We start from the raw sequence: 18,844 nt of genomic DNA, 5'->3' as shown, positions 1-18,844 counted from the left end.
CTAATGTTACAACACGGTCAGTCCCAATTACGTTCTATTGTACAGCTCGGCTGGACATTGCAAAATCTGCGTTCAGGTTACGTGCCATGGCGTTTGATAAACACAACGTCATTATTCTCAATCTTTAACCTTACCGATAAACAAATCACTTCGGCACAAAAAGGAGCAGGCTATACGATTCTGAGCATTGAAAAACTTGAGAGATTACCATTGACAATGTCAGAAAGACTGTCATTGAATGGATAATACACGGAATAATTACAATTCCGATAACAACTTTCCAATTTAAATACTGCCAAGAGTATATACCAGCGGGCCAGTATGAAAGGTTGGGTAAAGGGTACATTAAGTCATCATGGAAATTGCCTTACACACACACATGTTATAGTGAAAATAAACAGAATGTATTTCTTAGTGGTAACAATTGTAAACAATCACTAAGCGGTATACTTCTGCGCCAAGGTATTAATTTGCATGGGGCCTGTGAGGGGACTTCAAATAACCTTTCATGTCACCAGCACGGCACACCTGCAACACAAATAGAGCCATTCTTTAGACGGCTTTCTAACGGGAGCTATATTCTAATAATGGACCACAGCTGTTGTGGCATGGTGCCAGGGAAAGCCTATCCAGTAAGCGTTAGTTCCATGGTCACTTGCTGTATGCAAGTATTGTATCCAAACAGCATTCCAGATACGGAGGCGACGACTTGGCCTTCTTTGAATATCTTTTCTATTTGAATTGATACTTTAAGCAGAATGTAGTCTGTTCTTTTACAGACAACCGTGCCTTTAACGTCATCAAAAGAAACGTATGATCTTCTGGTTGCAAGGACAACGGCAGAGATACATACCCTTTTCTCAACAAATTGCCCCGTGCATTTCATAGAAATGCTAAGCCAAATCCTAAATATGTCTGACGCCAGTGGTATCCCACATATATTTAAGAAAATTTTTACGGGACTGTTAACACCCTTCGAAACAGTTCTGGGCATTTTTCCCGATTTTGTCCATTCTGTCTTTGGCGGCCTACCACTACTTTTGGGGCTCGAAGCAGGAATTTTCTTTTTGATCCTTCTGCTCCGATATGGCAAGCCAAGTCGCAGACAAGACTCCAGCAACGATGGAAGAAACGATACTGGCTATACGCTATCGGGACCGCATAACTAAAGTCCTTGGATTAGCCCGGCTAAGAGATCTGAATATGACCTGGTTTCTTTCATTCAGACCAATCTGTCAAAATTGCATCCTACCTGTGCTTCGATGTATGCTATGCGGAGAAGAATGAGTGTTGGACGTCTGTCTTACACTACCATCAGCAGTACCAGTGGATACAGATACTTTGCTAAGTCCTATAACGGCTCATGCATCGTGTTGTCCCCAGCGGCTACCCATTCTGATGACGGCATTCGTTGAGACTTCACCACTACGATTAGGTGGCAGTGAAGTACGAGATGAGAGCAGCATCACCCAGGTACGACCTTCTGTGAACATTGCTGATCCTGACATCAATGATAGCAATCATTCTCACGACTGCACTGTTGCAGCACTTTCAAACTTGGTCGAACTTTCACCTGATGTCATAGACCAATTTTTTGCGAGTCTATCTGAAATGATGTTCTCCCCTGAACAGAAAGAATAACTTTTTAAGCAACGAGCACACAGCGTTCCCCTGAACTCTGAATTCGGCCTTCAGCTTTGATAAACAAAAGCTACTGAAAACATTTGGAACAATTTTTTCCCCTGAAAGCGAAATTATTTTTTCAAAACTTCCAAAATATTTACCTTTTTCTGGCACATGTACTCTGCTTAAAGTAGAACTATTCTTAAAGAACAGAGCTTCTATTTTTAGGAACTCTAGAGACAATATATTACCTCAGCCTCTAGCACATTTACAGCAACTGTATTTATATGTGATGGAATGGTCTCGACCTTCTTTTCTGTATTAAGAGCCATTTCATGTGTAATTTTCGCAAATCGTTCAGCTAATATATATAAGCATGTTTAACTGAATGATTACACTGCTTGAAAAGCATACAGTACCAACAATCATTTTCGTGTATTTCGCATACACCATTTCAAATGCAAAAATGTATTTTGGGGTGGGTTGGAATACACATGCACCTTTAAATGTTTACTATTGCTTAGTTTTAGTAATGATGGACATTAGATCAGGGAGTGGGTATTGTGTTTTTATCTAGGAACCTAAATCAATATTGCTATTTTATGCCCTTGTATGGCTATAATCAATAATATCCCTATAACGGCATAAGAATCAGATCCATATTTAGTAAATAGCCCTTGCAGTCCAAAGCACGGCAAAGCTACTTCCTTAGATTCCTAGAGAGCACAACGAGTTCTTTCGACACACCAAACCTCCAGCAACCTGGGAAATCCCCATTTGCTTTTGTTTTGATTTGTCATTGAACTCCTGCGAACACTAAAGGAACAGTCAGTTCTTAGTGACATCTTTATTGCCGTCTTATGTCCAAACCTTATGTCAAACTCGGCACCTTTCAGGTATAAATATACCAACGTTCCCTTAAACAAACACACGGTGGTGGTTTTGGAGCCGAGCAGCTATCTACTTGCCCGAGAGCCCAGCTGATGCGAGAGCCCATGGACGCTGCCCCTCCCTTTTGGCGCACTGAGAGAGACGCTGTCTTTTCTCCTGCCGAGAAATCCAGCTCCGGTGTTCTCAGCCTCCTTCGCGGGCTGCTTGGATATCGAGTCCTGAAAGAGAGATACCAGACCTCCTGCATTCAATTACCAAGGTACGGAGCTGACTAAACCCTTAAAGAGAATTCTTGAGTCAGATTCTTGGCAAAACCAACTTAACTTAAACTGCTACTTACTTACTCCTTCCCACGTATTAGGCTTAGGTCAGGGACACTGGGGTAGGCGTATTTAGAAGCACCAGTTGAGTATGATTAGTCAATGTATATATGTATGTATATATTTTATCCATTTTAAAGTATCTTATGGCTAAGAAACCATATCAATGCTTTTACAGTATTATTTCATAATACTCATTTTACAGTCCTACGTCTACACTTCTGCATATATTATTCCAATGTGCAGAGCCTATTGGGAATATAGGAACTACACTACAGTACATTGGACTAATTTCCTTCAGTCACAAAACAGGATGAGCCATCTATATGAAGCGCTCATTCCTGTGTTTGAAGAGGCATCACTACTGCATCACAGCAATGCGGACCTAGATGTGGGAGCTGTAGAAATAAATTACAGTAAACTAATGGAGGCATCATTAACTTTTTTCTTCCCGGAAGTTCCCCCTAGACCTAGCAGGCCTCCCAGTCACGCATGGTACAATAGCGAATGCCGTAGGGCTAAGAAGGCACTTTTGGATTCCATTAAAAGCAAAAATCACTTCCTTAGTAATAACTATAGGAAGTCATATAAACAAACGGTCCAAAAGGCTAAACAGCGTTGGGAAATGGAGAACTGGGATTTACTTAAAACGGCCCTGGGGGACAAGGATTTAAGGATGTTCTGGAGTATCGTTAATACAGGCGCCCCCTTTTCTAAAACAGCAATTGAACCAAACCTCAATGAAGAGGTATGGCGGGAGCATTTCAAAATTCTCTACTCCGTTGAAAAGCCTTGCCAAGGATATCCAACAGTTCAACCACCTCTAAAACTGGTTCTACCTGGGGATGGTACTGCTATCAATCTAGACCTCGTAGCAACCCAAGGCATTAGTACAAGTCTATTCATTACTTTAAAGGAGATCGAGGGTGCCCTACAAAAAATAGCTCCAGGTAAAGCCCCAGGTCTGGATAAGATCCATGGGGAGTTATATAGGAGCAAACCAGCCATCTGGGCCCCGTATTTCTTTGTTCTTTTTAATGCCATAAAACAGGGTATGGGGATTCCACATAGCTGGCTGGGAGCGGAGATTATTCCAATCTTCAAAAAAGGATCCCCACTGTTGCCAATAAACTACAGACCCATAAGTCTAATAGACATATCTCAAAAACTATTTGCAAGGGTCTTGCTAGCCAGGCTACAATCCTAGATGGATGAAAAAAGGGTTCTGTCCCCGCTCCAGGCGGGGTTCAGAGAAAAGATATCAACCCTGGACCAGGTACTAAGGCTCCAGCTTCTATACTGGAAGATTGTCCACCTTCAGGGTGGGAGCTTATATTTGATCTTTGTAGATCTGAGGTCGACATTCGACCTGGTGCCACGGGATAAGCTATGGTCAGTCCTTCTTGAAATGGGAGTTCCGGCATATCTTATTGATCTCTTTAGGAGATTACATGCAGATAATTATGCCCAAATTAGATTTGGGAAGGATGGCCAACTTACAGCCCCAATACCCGTTAACCGTGGTGTACGTCAGGGATGCGTTTTAGCACCGACTCTCTTTAGCCTTTATATTAATGGGCTAATTAGTGAACCAGCAACGATAAAAGATCCAGATGCCCCCAAGTTAGGGTCCCGTCAAATTTCAGCAATGATGTTCGCTGACAACACTCTCCTGGTTTCAAAATTGCCCATGGGGATTCAGAGGGTTTTGGACAAATTTGAACTCTTCTGTAAGGAAAGAGGTCTAGACATCAACTTACAGAAAACTAAATATATGGCGTTAAATAGTCCCGAAAATTCTCGTTCTAACCCACAACAAAATGGGAATCCCTTGGAGAGAGTCTCATCTTTTATTTATCTAGGTCTTACCATTGGTGAAAACATGAAATGGGAGGCACATATTGCCAAGAGCACATTAAAATTAGCCCAATCAACTGGTGGCATAATAAAGGTCTATAGCAAATCAAGTAAGAAAGCTGTTAGCCCAGCCTTAGAAATCTATAATGCCCAAGCACGCGGGGGAGTACTCTATGTTGCTGAATTATGTGGGAATTGTAAATTAGATTTCCTTTTACAGGTAGAAAACCAACTTCTCAGACAGCTGTATAGACTTCCTGTGAGTACCCCACTGATTTCGCTATGATTAGACTCTGGTCTAATGGCGATAACAGATACTTCAAGCCTTAGACCCATATTATATTGGCGGGGCCTTTGGTCCACCCCCGAATTAGTGTCATACAGGGAGGAGTTAGCAGAGGTTATGTCAGCTCGGGGTGCATCTAACCTCCCCTGGTTTTTACATATAAAATCTGTACTGACAAACTTGGGCTTGGGCGATTGTTGGACGGACCCTGAACGTGCCTGCACCCAAACTACAAGAAAACACATCAAATCCCGGTATGAAGAATACAGAAGAGCCCAACTATTTTCTTGCCCCAGGACTGGTAAACTATCCATGGCTTTTTTGGAAGTCAAGGATGTTGCCCGTTTCGAGCCAATACTAGACATGATCACACCGGTGGAGGCAAGAAAGATTTTTTTACAATTTAGGTTTGGGATCCTTCCACTCCGCTGTTATACAGCAAAGTGGAGTAAGGACCATGAGGTTCCATGCCCTGCCTGTGGATTCTTAGATGAATCAGTGCAACATGTGTTCTTCACCTGTCCTGGCTATCGCAAGGCCCGGAAACGATGGCTGGCACAGATTTGTAGAAACATTGGATCCAGGAACCATCAGGAAGCTTTTCGGATATTGAAATCTGATCTCAGTATACCGATTGTGTTTTCAGTTTCTAGATTTTTGTTTTCCATGTGGAGCACTAGAAGGGTCCTGTTGAAATTATCTAATGTGGTCTAGATTACTTGGCAATGATTTTATGTGGACCTGTTTTTAACTGTCTTTTTTACATTATGTCCTAGTTTTATACTGAGCTATTACTCTTAACTTCCCCCTAGACTAGCTTATTTCTTTAAATTATTTATTCATCTATTGTCATGCATCCCCTGATTTGTATAGTGTAGTTTGTCTATCCGTAGCATAGCCTCTGTATTGTATCTGGTAATTGAAATTAGGATACTGGTGCTGCTTTCCCCTCCCCAATCCCCTATTTTTGATACCTGAGATTAATCATGTTGTTGTATCTGTTTTTACTGTTGCACTTTTAAAGGTAGTAATGACCGAAATAAAGTTTTTTCTGAACTGAACTGAACTGGTAATTTATTTTAGAATTTGGAGCTGTTGAAGTTTTTTGACACCAAGGAAATAGCGGATGTGAAAATCCTCATTCCACAGATGAACATCAGCAGGTCAAACCTGCCAAAAGTTACTGGTGGTAATCCACAATGTAAATATCAGTACAAACTAATTTTGGTACAGTGAACACTAAATTCCAGCACTAAAAGTTTGTTCCCCATTTTGTTGGCAAAATTTGTAATAGGTCAAAATCAATACTAAGTATGGGCGCAAAATCTGTTCGGCTCGCGGAATTTGTGAATCTTCAGCAATTTTGAGATCCGCGAATCGCAGGAAATTGCCGAAAATTTTGCAAATTCGCTCGCGGGCGGATTTTTGCACATGCCTGAGTTGAAGCTTAAATATAATCAGCCCAAACAACTAGTGAGCACGGTATAGGCTAGGCAGGTGTGCTTCCTCCCTATTATCTACCGCCTACAATTAGATGTAATCCTTGATGGAGGTCTTTGCATCCATGAGTTTCTCGATCGCAATCCCCGTGTACTTCCTGTGACCAGGAGGATGCTTTCTTCTCATCTGCTGATCTGATCGGTCGCTGACCCTTTATAAACAAGAGGCATGTGAACTCACATAGAAGCCCCGCCACACACACACACTAAGGTATGCAACGTGCCTGAGTTGAAGCTCAAATTCAGTCGTGCATTATAATCAGCCCAAACAACTAGTGAGCACGGTCCAGGTGTGCTTCCTCCCCATATCTACTGCCTACAATTAGATGTAATCCTTGATGCAGGTTTTTGCATCCACGAGTTTCTCGAGCGCAATCCCCATGTACTTCCTGTGACCAGGAGGCTGCTTTCTTCTCATCTGCTGCTTTGATCGGTCGCTGACACTTTATAAACAAGAGGCATGTGAACTCGCATAGAAGCCCCGCCCATTTGGCCCTACCACATACACACTAGGGTATGCAACGTCTTCCCGCCCTTTCCTCACTATGATAGACAGCTCACTCGAGGGACTTCTGCGCCTTTCGGCGCGGTGGCAAAGTTACAGACACACGTGTCACATTATTTGTGCAAATGGCAAAAAGATCCGCGAGTTCGCTGGAAAATCCACGAACTCGCAGATTTTTTTGCCATTTCGCGCTAATTCACAGACCCCGAATCTGCAAAATTCACCCATACTTAATCAGCACACCTAATACAATTTGAACACCTCAGTGTTGGCTTTTATGTGGGCGATAATCATCACAGTCGAAAGGACACTTGTATGGAGGCCTTTGGTGTAATTCTCTCTAGTGGAATTTTCAATGGTACATGCTACTTTTGCCTAGCTCACTGTGCAAATGTATTCAAGCCATCCTGGCTGATCGGGGGTAAAACCCCCAAACTGTTCCTAGGTTGCTTGTTTCGGTCCAGGGTGGACCTGGCTTGGCAGCTCGGTCTAGACTGCTCCCATGAGGCACAGGGTCAAGACTGATTTGCATATGGCCAGGTCTAAACTGGGGTGGCATGGTGAGCAAAACAAATTATGTATTTAACCCAGATCTCTTGACTGGGATTGAATGATTTGATTTGTTATGTATTCCGTCCGTTAACTGTGTGTCTTTTCCTTACTAGCCCTACAATGATTTCTTCTTTAACCGACCTATAAACATTTTTAAAGGATCAATTTAATGTGCATTTCTACATGGTGGAATGCCTTACAAAGACAGGTAAATGTACTAAAATGTGGAACAGTGCAGCACAGCAACCAAAGTTGCTGTGCTGCATTTCGTCATAGAGAGAATAAAAAACAGCACCATAGCTATTAAGATATAGTGTAGTTTTTCTCTTCTCCACTGCTTGGCACACTTTAGGCTGCCATGCGCCAACACACACACTTTTGCAGCATGGGGCGTGGGTGTGTGCCTTCTGTCAAGAACATATTTTGTACTTGAATGGAAGCATTCCAATATAAAAACTTTTCTTTAACCCCTTCCATGCTGATGACGGGCCCCAGCCGTCATGCACTACGGTGCTCGTGTGCTGATGACGGCTGGGGGCCGTCATAAACCCGCCCACTCGCGATTCTGCCACACAGGCGCAGAATCGCGGCTGCATGGAAGGGGTTAATACATTTCCAGGCTTGCATGTGTGCTATATAATGCAACATAGATGCAGAGATTGAAAAGTGTAGAGAAGTTAAAACATGTCTCTGTCTTTAAGCCTACCTTGATGATGATTAGGTTTTGGAGCAAATCTCCCTAGGTAGAGATTTATATCAAAACCTCAGGATGGTTTCATAGAAATGCCTATGTACCAACCTTGGAATGCTCCCTTGAGACAAAGTAGAGAAAAGTAGCCTAGCATTACTTTGCATTACTTTGACAAACTTTCCATGCAGAACCTGATATATGTTGGAAAACAAATACCTCCACAGCATTTTGCACAGGGCTTGTGTTACAAACATTTGTAACATAAACCCTTGGCATAGTAGTAGTAAATCGGGACAGTAGTTTGCGCTGCCTAACAAAAGCAGAAAGTCAATTGCACCAACTGACTAGTGCAAAAAGCAACAACTTGATGTTGCATAGGTCGGTCAGTGAAAATGTAGGTGCAAGAAAGTCTGCAAAATTACTCCACCTGGATAGCAATTATGGTATTTAGGATATTAATTGTTAAGGGGCATGCAATTTGCATTCCTGTTCCTAGGCTGCAACTGCTTGTCAATGTTCGAAAGCCATCTAAGGTGCAGGAAACAAGAAAGGAACTGCCTCAAAACTGCCAGGACAGTCATTATATGAATCGAAAATTGCTATCAAAGTGCTTGCAGACTGCAGTAGCTGTGCCCTTATCTCAATCATTATTCTAAATCTTTAAAAAGCACCTCGGGAGCTGACATCTTTTTTTGCCGGTGCCACATAATAATGGTATCTCCGCAGGCAAATGGCAGCTTAGTGGGTTTATATATCCGCGGACTTAGTTTAGTGTCCTAAAGGTCCCAAGTGGCTCAACAAAGTGCGATTGCACCGCCTCATATTGCTGAAAAAGAGATCCCATTTAATTCTGATAACTTTGAACTCTGAAAGTCGTCCCTTGGTCGTTTGAATATTTTTCAAGATCTGACTGAAATTAGACCCGCCCTTTTAGAGATTGTATGAGGATTAGCACGTTCAAGCGACTTTCATGATAAAGAGCTTGGTTTTACTATGGTGCAAAGCTGTTCTCCATGTATGTGCCACACAGGCTGTTTGCGTACAATAAGAAATCCGGTTAAGTATAGAAGACAATCTTTAAAAAACACAGTTAACTATCAAATGTTCGTGTTTCTAGTAAGTTAAAAAGGGCCTCTGCTCAAACTCATTTTTGTGATTTTGAAAATTCAAAATTACAATGAACCATTTATTACTTTAAAAGCACCTTCCCCAAAACAAGCAAGAAGACCTTTGCTACTAAGGGGCAGATTTATGTTAACTGGCGCATCCCGAGGGATGCGCCAGTTAACATGCGCCACAGTGCGCCACAGCTACGCCACCCATGGTGCGCCGCATTTATGATGCGGCGCACCATGGGGCAAAAACGGCACAGATGCGTGACGCATCTGTGCCGTAAAAGTGACGCATTGCTGGAGTTGCGTCGCAAGCGCGACGCAGCTCCAGCAATGCTCTGGGGGGGCCTATTCTTTCAATGCTGCCTCAAGCCTTACGCCTGCTTCAAGCAGGCGCAGGGTTTTGACGCAGCATTGCCCTGAAAGTGACTGAGTGAAATCTCATAGATTTCACTCAGCCACTTTCAGGAGGCGTTCCTGCGCAGGAACGCCCCCTCTGCGCAGGAACGCCTCCTCATGGCGCAGTGCTGTACAACGTGACGCATCTCCTAGATGCGTCACGTTGTAAATAGGGCGCAGGGATGCACCACGTTTCCGGGCCGTTGCGTCATGCAACGGCGGCGTAAACGTGGCGCAAGCCCTTCATAAATCTGCCCCTAAGTCTCCATCAGTGTGGGGGAGGGGCCTTAGCTCCAGAGCGATCCCTCCAGCACTGTGCACAGCCCTCTGAGAGAACCTGAATGGGTCCAGAGTGCGGGGACCCCCCAAGTTTTGTTATGCCACTGGCTGTGCTGTGCTGAATATATACCCTAACAACGCATGTGAATACATGGCTTGCCATTACATCGCAAGTCATTACTACGACTTGCTGTAGGGGGGAGCGCTGCACTTAGGAATAGTATTATTTACTATTCCTACTCCAGTTTGTGCAACAGCCGGGAAGGTGGTCGATTCTAAATCCAACACCAGTGCGCCCTCTACAGCAAGTCGTAGTATTGACTTGCGATGTAACTGTATGAGCGGTAACAACGCAGTTGTTGTAACGACCGCGTTGTAGTGGTACTGTGTTGTGGAGACAGCATTGTAAATGCTGTTTCCCAGCTGCGCTGCATTGCATGAAAAGGAGAGAGCAGGACAGTGGCATATATACAAAGATTTTGGGTTGCTTCTCTCTTTCCAATCCCTGTCTCACTTTCTGGCTGCCAAGGACCACATACACATCTTTACAATATTGTGCAAATATGTTTGTGTGAGTCCAGCCTAAGTTTTGTACTGTAAGGTCACCCTTTCAGTACAAAATACTAAGCTTAGACTAACTTTTCAACTTTTCGCACTTTGGGGCCTCTTACGATGTTGTTAGGAAAGCATTCCCACTGAATTCGGTTAGGAATACTTACCAAACGATTCGTATACTGGGAGTCCTACTGACTGATTACGATGTGTCCAGATGCTTAAGGACTCGGTTTAGTCGGACTCCCATTGACTTCAATGGGAGCCTGTGTGTTAAATGAGAACACAAGTGGTTGGGGAAAATCATTGACCCTGGGGCCGGCACCTCATAGTGCTTGCCACATTGTGCATGGTTGGGAAGAAGGGTCCCTTGGGTACACTCACGGACCACATTTGGCTGCCTCTGGGTCCGCTCTGGGTGAATGGAGGCCTTCAACGGGCCCCCAAAGACCAATTCCTAAAGCTGTTTCATCTCGGTCAAACCGATTTGGAACAGGTGACCGAATCGATCATCATACTCCCTCTTTTGGAAACCGTCTCCATTAGCTGTACGATTTGGCTCTGAATGACTCAGGCTGCCAGAACACCTTTTGGAAACGATTCGTACAGCCCAGACGACTTCCTTGGATCGTACTCAGTTGTCCGGAAAGGTGACGGATTTGGTAGGAAACAAGGATTCCGAATCAGATTCACCAATGTCGAATCACATCCTGAGCCCTTCCAATCGACAAAGTAATCAGCCCCTAAGTATGTGTGCTCTACAGTACAACATATATGCAAAATTAGAAATGTTTTGGGAAAATAAAACTTTTATTCTTTGCACATAAATCAAGGAAGCGTAATTTCTTAACATAAAGCTGAGTCTACAAATGTTAGTAGATAGTGCTTTACATAAAGAGCCATGGTTGTTACATAAGAAAGCATATACTACATCTAGGAAACTACTGTTTCTTTTAGATCACAAAGTAAATCCCAAATCCACACTTGCCACCGATTTTGTAACATTTGGCGAGTTTGCACCTGCTTATTGAAAAATCTGGCTCTGACTTCACACTTAAGAGCTCAAAAGTGTCAGTGGTATCTCCAAATCGCTGAGTCAAGGTTGTATTATGATCCCATTTCTGCATTGGGCTAAAACGGCAATAATTTTAACGCCCTTCTTGTTCGTATGCCCCTAAGTGTTTTTGAGCTCAGCTATTACAGTTAATGCGCTAAGTGAGACATATTAGAATTAATGAATGCACTAAAGACGCGTGAAGCAAATGAACAGATCCTTTCTGCACACAGCACAGATAACAGGATGATGATAGGGTCCCCAGAGCCACAACATCAGGATATGCTGGTATTTATGGGAGCAAAGGTTCTGTACAGCAGCAGATATGTTCAATGAGGCCATATGTGGAACAGTTGTAAACATAGTTAAAGAATGAAAACATCGGTTTTCTATGGAGAGTCATTGGCGGCCTTTAAAATTGTTACGAATAATATCAAACTCAGAATTTTGAGTTAATTGTCAAACATTCCTGATAGCTTTTCGAACCCTTAGTTGCACATAAAATGACTGAAAATTAAGTTTGAGAAGTGCCCAAACAGTGTCTCTAATAAAAGAGAGGGACCCCAGCAGCCAAAGGGGTAGGGTTCCAGAAGACAATAAGTCAAATACAGTGTCCCCTTTGGAAAAATTATAAACTAGAAGATACACTTTCAACCTCATCCAAAAGAATTAATTCAATCCATCCAATTAAGCAAGAGCGAAGATGATGCAAAAATAGTCAGAAATTAAAAACGTGAACAATTTATTGTAACATTTATACAAAGCAAACTCACAATAAAATGATTATACACATATCCTAACACAATTTATACAAATAATGATAACACAGTGGGAATAAAACATAGAAAATATTTCTAATTAAAATAGAATAGGACACAATAGTCAGACTTAATTAAATCAAACTCCAAATTTGTACAAATATCTTAAAGATGGAGAAGTTAGATGCCATTCTGAATTGTGACACGCTAAGTCACTGGACTATATAACTTCTCCATCTCAAAGATATTATTTGTATAAATTGTGTTAGGATATGTGTATAATCATTTTATTGTGAGTTTGCTTTGTATAAATGTTACAATAAATTGTACACGTTTTTAATTTCTGACTATTTTTGCATCATCTTCGCTCTTGCTTAATCGGATGGATTGAATTAATTCTGTTGGATGAGGTTGAAAGTGTATCTTCTAGTTTATAATTTGTCCGAAGGGGACACAGTATTTGACTTGAAGTGCCCAAACAGTCCTAGTTCAATTTAAAGGGGTCTAGAGAAAGGATGTTGAAATTTAGAACAAAGATTTTCATATGGAAAATAAAAAAGGGGAATATCTGCAATTAAATGATTGCTCTAATCCTAAACTGGTGGGTATCACTTTCGTTTTGTAGCTTTCTATTTTTTTTCACATAAAGTAAAAAAACTAAAATTTTGACTCAGGTAACACTATGCAGCATATCAGGAGATTTATTTACTTTAACTTGGCTACGATTTAGTCTCAGGAAATAGGAAAATATATATGCCCAAAGGTCTTGCCTTGACGTATCTAAATTTAACTATTGCCATTGGTGCAAAGTGTAACAATACTCCTCAACAAATACCAACCAAGGTATATGCATCACCTCTTAATGGGCTGATCCAAAGTAACTTAAAAGTGCCTCCATATACTGCCACCAATATTTTTGAGTGTTGTTCACTGAGGCATTCAGTATTATCTCCGTTGCACTTTCTTAAGAACAGCACAGAAATGTAGTCAAGGAAATCATTTCTGGTCCTGGACCATCATTAATCTGACAAGTTTCATAAAAATAAAAAAAAAACAGACTTTGAAATTGCCATTCAATTTCCAATGTCTCCCCAATCTGTGAGTATATTCTTGTACCCCCTAATCATGTTGATATACTCCAACCTTGAGGTTTCACAATAGCACGTTTTATCTGACAGTTGCATCATAAGCTCTTCCTTAAACATTTATTTCGACATCATCACAATATTTCCTCCTTTGTCAGAGGACTTACTAATTGTAGTGTCATCATTTCTTTACTCTCTCAAAGACATCTTTTGACACCATCATTTAACATTACTTTTTATTTATATATTCTATGTCTCATTCTTTTCCATTCACTGATTGTAGTGTCATGAAAGGCATCAATACAGCCATACAGGAGCTGTGCTATACAATCTGATACTGGTTTTATGGCACTGGGTTCACTGTGGTCCACACTCACCCCTAGAGAGCCCGCAAACTCACCAACTTCATCACTACCACCTGGATTGCCTTCAAGATCAGATAAGGAAGAAAGTTTCAATATCCCTACAGTCTTAAAGCCCACTGCTGGGGGCTATAATATAACCGTATAAGCCGCCGTAGCGGGCTATACCGGCTATTAAAGTCCCGCTGTAGCGTTAAAGGCCCGAGCCGAAGGCGAGGGACTTTAACAAAGCAGAGGGACTTTAAAAGCCGGTATAGCTCTGCTACGAAGGGCTACAAGGCTATTGACACATTCTACCACTAGAGTGCAGAATGTTGTAACAAATAAAACAAAGCCTTCAGGGAGCACGAGGGGATTGAAATCCCCTCAGGCTCCCTGAAGCCTCTGTTCATTGCCAGAGCTGTGAAAAATGAAACATTGGAATGTTGGAACACCGGGCTTATACCAGCCATTATCAGCCCGGAGCACTCCATTGTTTTCAATGGAGCTCACAACATTTCAATGTTCCAATGGCTGTTAAAGTTCCTGAGCCTGAGTTAAAGGCCTGAACCGCTGGTGAGGGCCTATAACGAGGGAAAGGGCCTTTGACAAATTGAATAATCTGAGGCAGAAGGGCTATAACGCTATTATAACTTTCAATCCACTAATAGTAGAATGTTCTAAATTCAAAAGTGTTAGGCATGAAGCCAAACATTAGAATGTTGGAGCTCCAGGATTATACCAGCCATTATAATGCCAGAGCTCCTCCACTGTTTTCAATGGAGCTCTCAACATTCCAATCTTCTTATGTTTGTTAGCTTTGACGTGGTGTTTCCTAGTTTGTTGCTAATAGCCTTGTTTGATGCTGGGTTTTATTGGAAGACTTTTGTAAATGTGTTATTTTTTAGTGAATGTAAACTAATCAATTCTAGTTTAGGAATAATTGAAATTCAAAGTGGGTAGAATGACAACCCAAAGCTCAGAACTTGTGTCTCCATCTTTCCTAAAAGTCTTTTAGATAAGTTGATCACTGTTTGTAGTTCCTTCTCTATTGTTTCTTTTAGTTGTGTTCCCCCCACATTTCCTTTCCACTGAGGTAGAGTCTCTTTCTGACTTTGTTTTTATTGCTGTGTTATCTTGTCTTAAGTTTCCTTTGTTTTGCCCTCTGACACATTTTGGTCATTCTATTTTCAGAGGAGGTTGATTGCCTCTCCACATGAGGTGAAATTTGCCTAAAAATACTGTCTTGATAGTTTGTTCACTATCAGATGTGCTGGTGCCCCTAGTCCCTAATCACTTTCTTTTACTATTTTACTTTTCTTTCCTATAATAATTGATGCAGTTTGTGCTTGCCATAGCTAGTTTTTAAATCGATTATCCTTTCTCCTCACCGTGCCCAGTTTATGGATGAAAGTGCTTTAAACTTTCAGCCAGGCCTCTTAATTCATTGGTCTATTATCATGTGCAGGAAGGCAGGATCCTTACAGCATTGCTACAGCCACTTTTTGCCTAGTCTTACTGTGTTTTTGACTAGTCTGACTGGGATCTTGCTAGTCATGGTCCCAGCCACTGCGCTTCCCCCCTAAATTTGACATGGTAAGTACTCCTGTACCTTCACAATTGGCTAATGGTGTAACCCTATTGTTGTTAGTAAATGGTACTGAGGTACCCAGGGCATAGGTACACCAGGGGTCTTCCATGGGCTGCAGCATGTATTACACCACCCATGAGAGACCACTCAAACTGTGACTACAGGCCTGCCATTGCAGCCTGTGTAAGCTGGTGCAAGCATCACGTACCCCAGATATAGGTTTTCTTATCTGTGAGGTCATTACACTTAAAACTTATAATTCACCCCTAAGGTAGGCCTTTCAATCCTGAAGGTAGGGTGCTGCTTTACAAGTGTGTGGGTGCCCCTGCATGAGCATGACACTCATTAATAAAACAGAGTCGATTCTTCAGGCGTTATGAGTTCAGTCAACCATTTTGATACATATAGTGCCCATCTGTCAAAATGAGATGGCTAACTATACAGTGGCTGTGCCGAACCTGGGCATGTTTGGTATCAAACATGTTGGAATCATACTCCAACACCATTATCGGTGTTGGAGGTATGATTCAAAGCACTAGGAGGCTCCTCCGGGAATCCCCCAGTAGTCTTGGTAACATCATTCCAGAGTCTGTCAGGAGGCTAGTGCTGCTGCCAACCCCAGACAGGAGTCTGCCCTCCTGCTGCTGAGCTGAGCTTGAGCAGGGAAAGCCAGAACAATAGGTTCCTTATCACAAGAAGATGAGACCACCTCCAATACATGACTTAGTGTATTGGGCTGGGGTGAGGTGCTTGCCAGCTTCACCAGACAGCTTTAAAGAGCACATTTGGTGCCCCCCTTGCACACTTCAGTTGGAAACAGTTCTGGGAGCCCTTGGCTCCTGCTCTGGAACTAAACTGGACACAAGAGTTGGAAGTATCCTAACCTCTGTCCAGTCCCTCCTCTGGGAGGGACCCCTGTGTCATCCTAACACCTGTCTTTGGGTATAAAAAGGCTTACCTCTGGATGGGTCCTCCAATTGTGTGGGACAAGACTCAAACCTGAAACCACATCACTCTTTGACCATCTGGACACCTGGAATTCACTGGACTTCACCTGGAACCAAGACTACATCAAGGAAGACTCCTGCTGTAAGTAGCCTCGCTGTTCTGCAAGTCTTCTTCATTGTCTGTGTCTGTGCTTATTCCAGGATCTTCAACAGACTTGTGGACATCAAGGACACACAAAGTAATCTCCCTTTGAGTGAAGGAGTCACTCACCTGCATCTGCAGTGCACCACACAACAATACTGACTGGTCTGCTGCTCCTGATGTCCCATGGATTTTGAAAGACTCAGCAACACAGGTGTAGTTCTGCAACCTTCCTTTGAGGCCTGACGTGTCCTCTCTGCAATTTTGAGGTCATTATCCCTCGTCAAATCTGCTGAGTCCAAATCCCTATGTGATGTTTTGACTTACCTTGCCAAGACTTGTTGGTTCTGCACTCCAGAGATCTACGGGTTGCAAGACGCTCTAGCCTCCAGCATCCTCCTCCCAAAATCAGCATTCTAACCACATCTTCTGCACCGTGGGCCTTAATCTTTGGTGAGATGGTCAAGATCCTCTTGCGACTCCTGTGCCCTTATCCTGTGAGTCCTCTCAAGGGTCTTCTCCTGGTTCGGTGGGCTCCCCAGCTTGGATGGGGCCTGCTCTAACTCCCCTACATGTGGTGAATCCCTTGGACCATGCTGGTTCCAACATTGAGCCTTCCTCGCTTTCCCTTCCTTCTGCAGCTGCCAAGGCTTGTTGGTGCTCCCGCCAGAAACCATTCCCCTGCAGCTTGACTTCCGACATGAGGCAGCTCGTGATCAGTTGTTGGTCTTCCTCAGCAATGCCTGGTCTTCACAGCTGCATCAACAAAGTCACCGTCATGACTCCTGCATCAATTGAATTTGGTGGACATTGCTCTACTGTGCCCCCTGGTCACTTCCGAGTGGCATAGACTCTGTCCTCTCTGCATGCAGGTTCTCTTCTTCAATTATCCACCCTTGGATTCCACTGGACTCCAGCAAAGTCTTTGCCAGCACCATTGTTACTGAAGTTGCCCATTGTGGTCTATGGCGGTTTCCGATGTCACTTCACATCTATGCACCTGGCTTCTCTCATGTAGGTATCCTGGTTCCTGGGGTATCCACAGGTGGGGTGACTTACCAACCTTTTGTATTTCATGGGATTTCTTCAGAATCCACTGGGAAGGGTCCTTCTTCAAAACTGCAACTGCAACTTTCTAGTTGACTTCTGTTTAGTATGCGCCTGTATTTCCACTCCTGGGTGGTTCCTTGCGTCCCGAGCTCTTCTGAGTCTCCTGTTCTCAGTCCCGACTTCAGTTTCAGTTCATATTCCATTTTTTTAGTGTATGGTTTGAGCTTGCACTGCTTACTTACCTATTTGCAATTGAAGTATTGTTTGTATTTGTGTTTATATCTCCGGGTAGGAGCTATACCAATGTGTTTGTAAGTGGTGTGTAATAGATGGACCTCCTTTTATAACTACACTGTATGCTTCCTTTTTTTTACCTATACTCCATGATTAGATCTGGTAAAACAAGCTGCTTAACACTCATTCTGGATAAGGCTGTAGACTGCTCTCCACAGCTACCACTTAGAGAGCTTCTTAATGTTGTCTAAGACCAGTAAAATCACAATAATAGTTGTCTAGATTAGTGTAAGGTACTTCACTTAAACAAGTGTGCACCATATACTAAGCCATCCTCACCTCACACTCTAAGTGACTGCATTCTAAAAACCATGGCAAAGCAAAACAGGTATTAACAAAGCTATTGTTAAGTATATTGTTGCATGCAACATTGATGTATGAAATATCATTTTCTCTATATTTTTGTTACATTTTACTTACATTTTTTATCTCTTAAATTTTTTATTTCAAATATTTAAATGTTTTAGGACTTGGATCATGTTTTATGGAGGTAAGAAGTGGGACATGTGTAGTTTTTGTTTAAAATGTTGAAATAGAAAGTGTATTTTTTATTAAAATTGTTGATAATAGTATGAATACATTATATTGTATGTTTTTATTTAAACAATTTTGTAATGTGATAATGTAGGGTTTTTAGTAGTGCTTTTTATGTTTTTTTCGGGATGTATGTTTTATAAGGAAAAAGTACAGGGAGTTGAATACAATCATTTATTGAATTTGCTTATAATTATTTTTGAAATGTAAATTTTGTTAATCTATTTTGAAAATATGTTCTTTTTTCATTTTGGGTACTTTTTATTAATAGGAAAAATATTATTATATTCACATTATTTTTTATTTCTATTGTTTTATTTTCTAATTTGGAAAAAGACAATTTAAGGTGTAAAAGGTAGTGTGGTTTCGAAATACTTGATCACATTTTTATCAATTTTATATTTTCTAAATATTCAAATATTTATTTTTGTATTGACTGTTATTAAAATGAATAAATAATATGTAATTAATAATTAACTAAT

The sequence above is a fragment of the Lissotriton vulgaris genome, chromosome 8 (genome assembly GCF_964263255.1).
Source record: "Lissotriton vulgaris chromosome 8, aLisVul1.2, whole genome shotgun sequence".
Taxonomy (NCBI): Eukaryota; Metazoa; Chordata; class Amphibia; order Caudata; family Salamandridae; genus Lissotriton; species Lissotriton vulgaris.
This window is presented reverse-complemented; position numbering follows the sequence as displayed.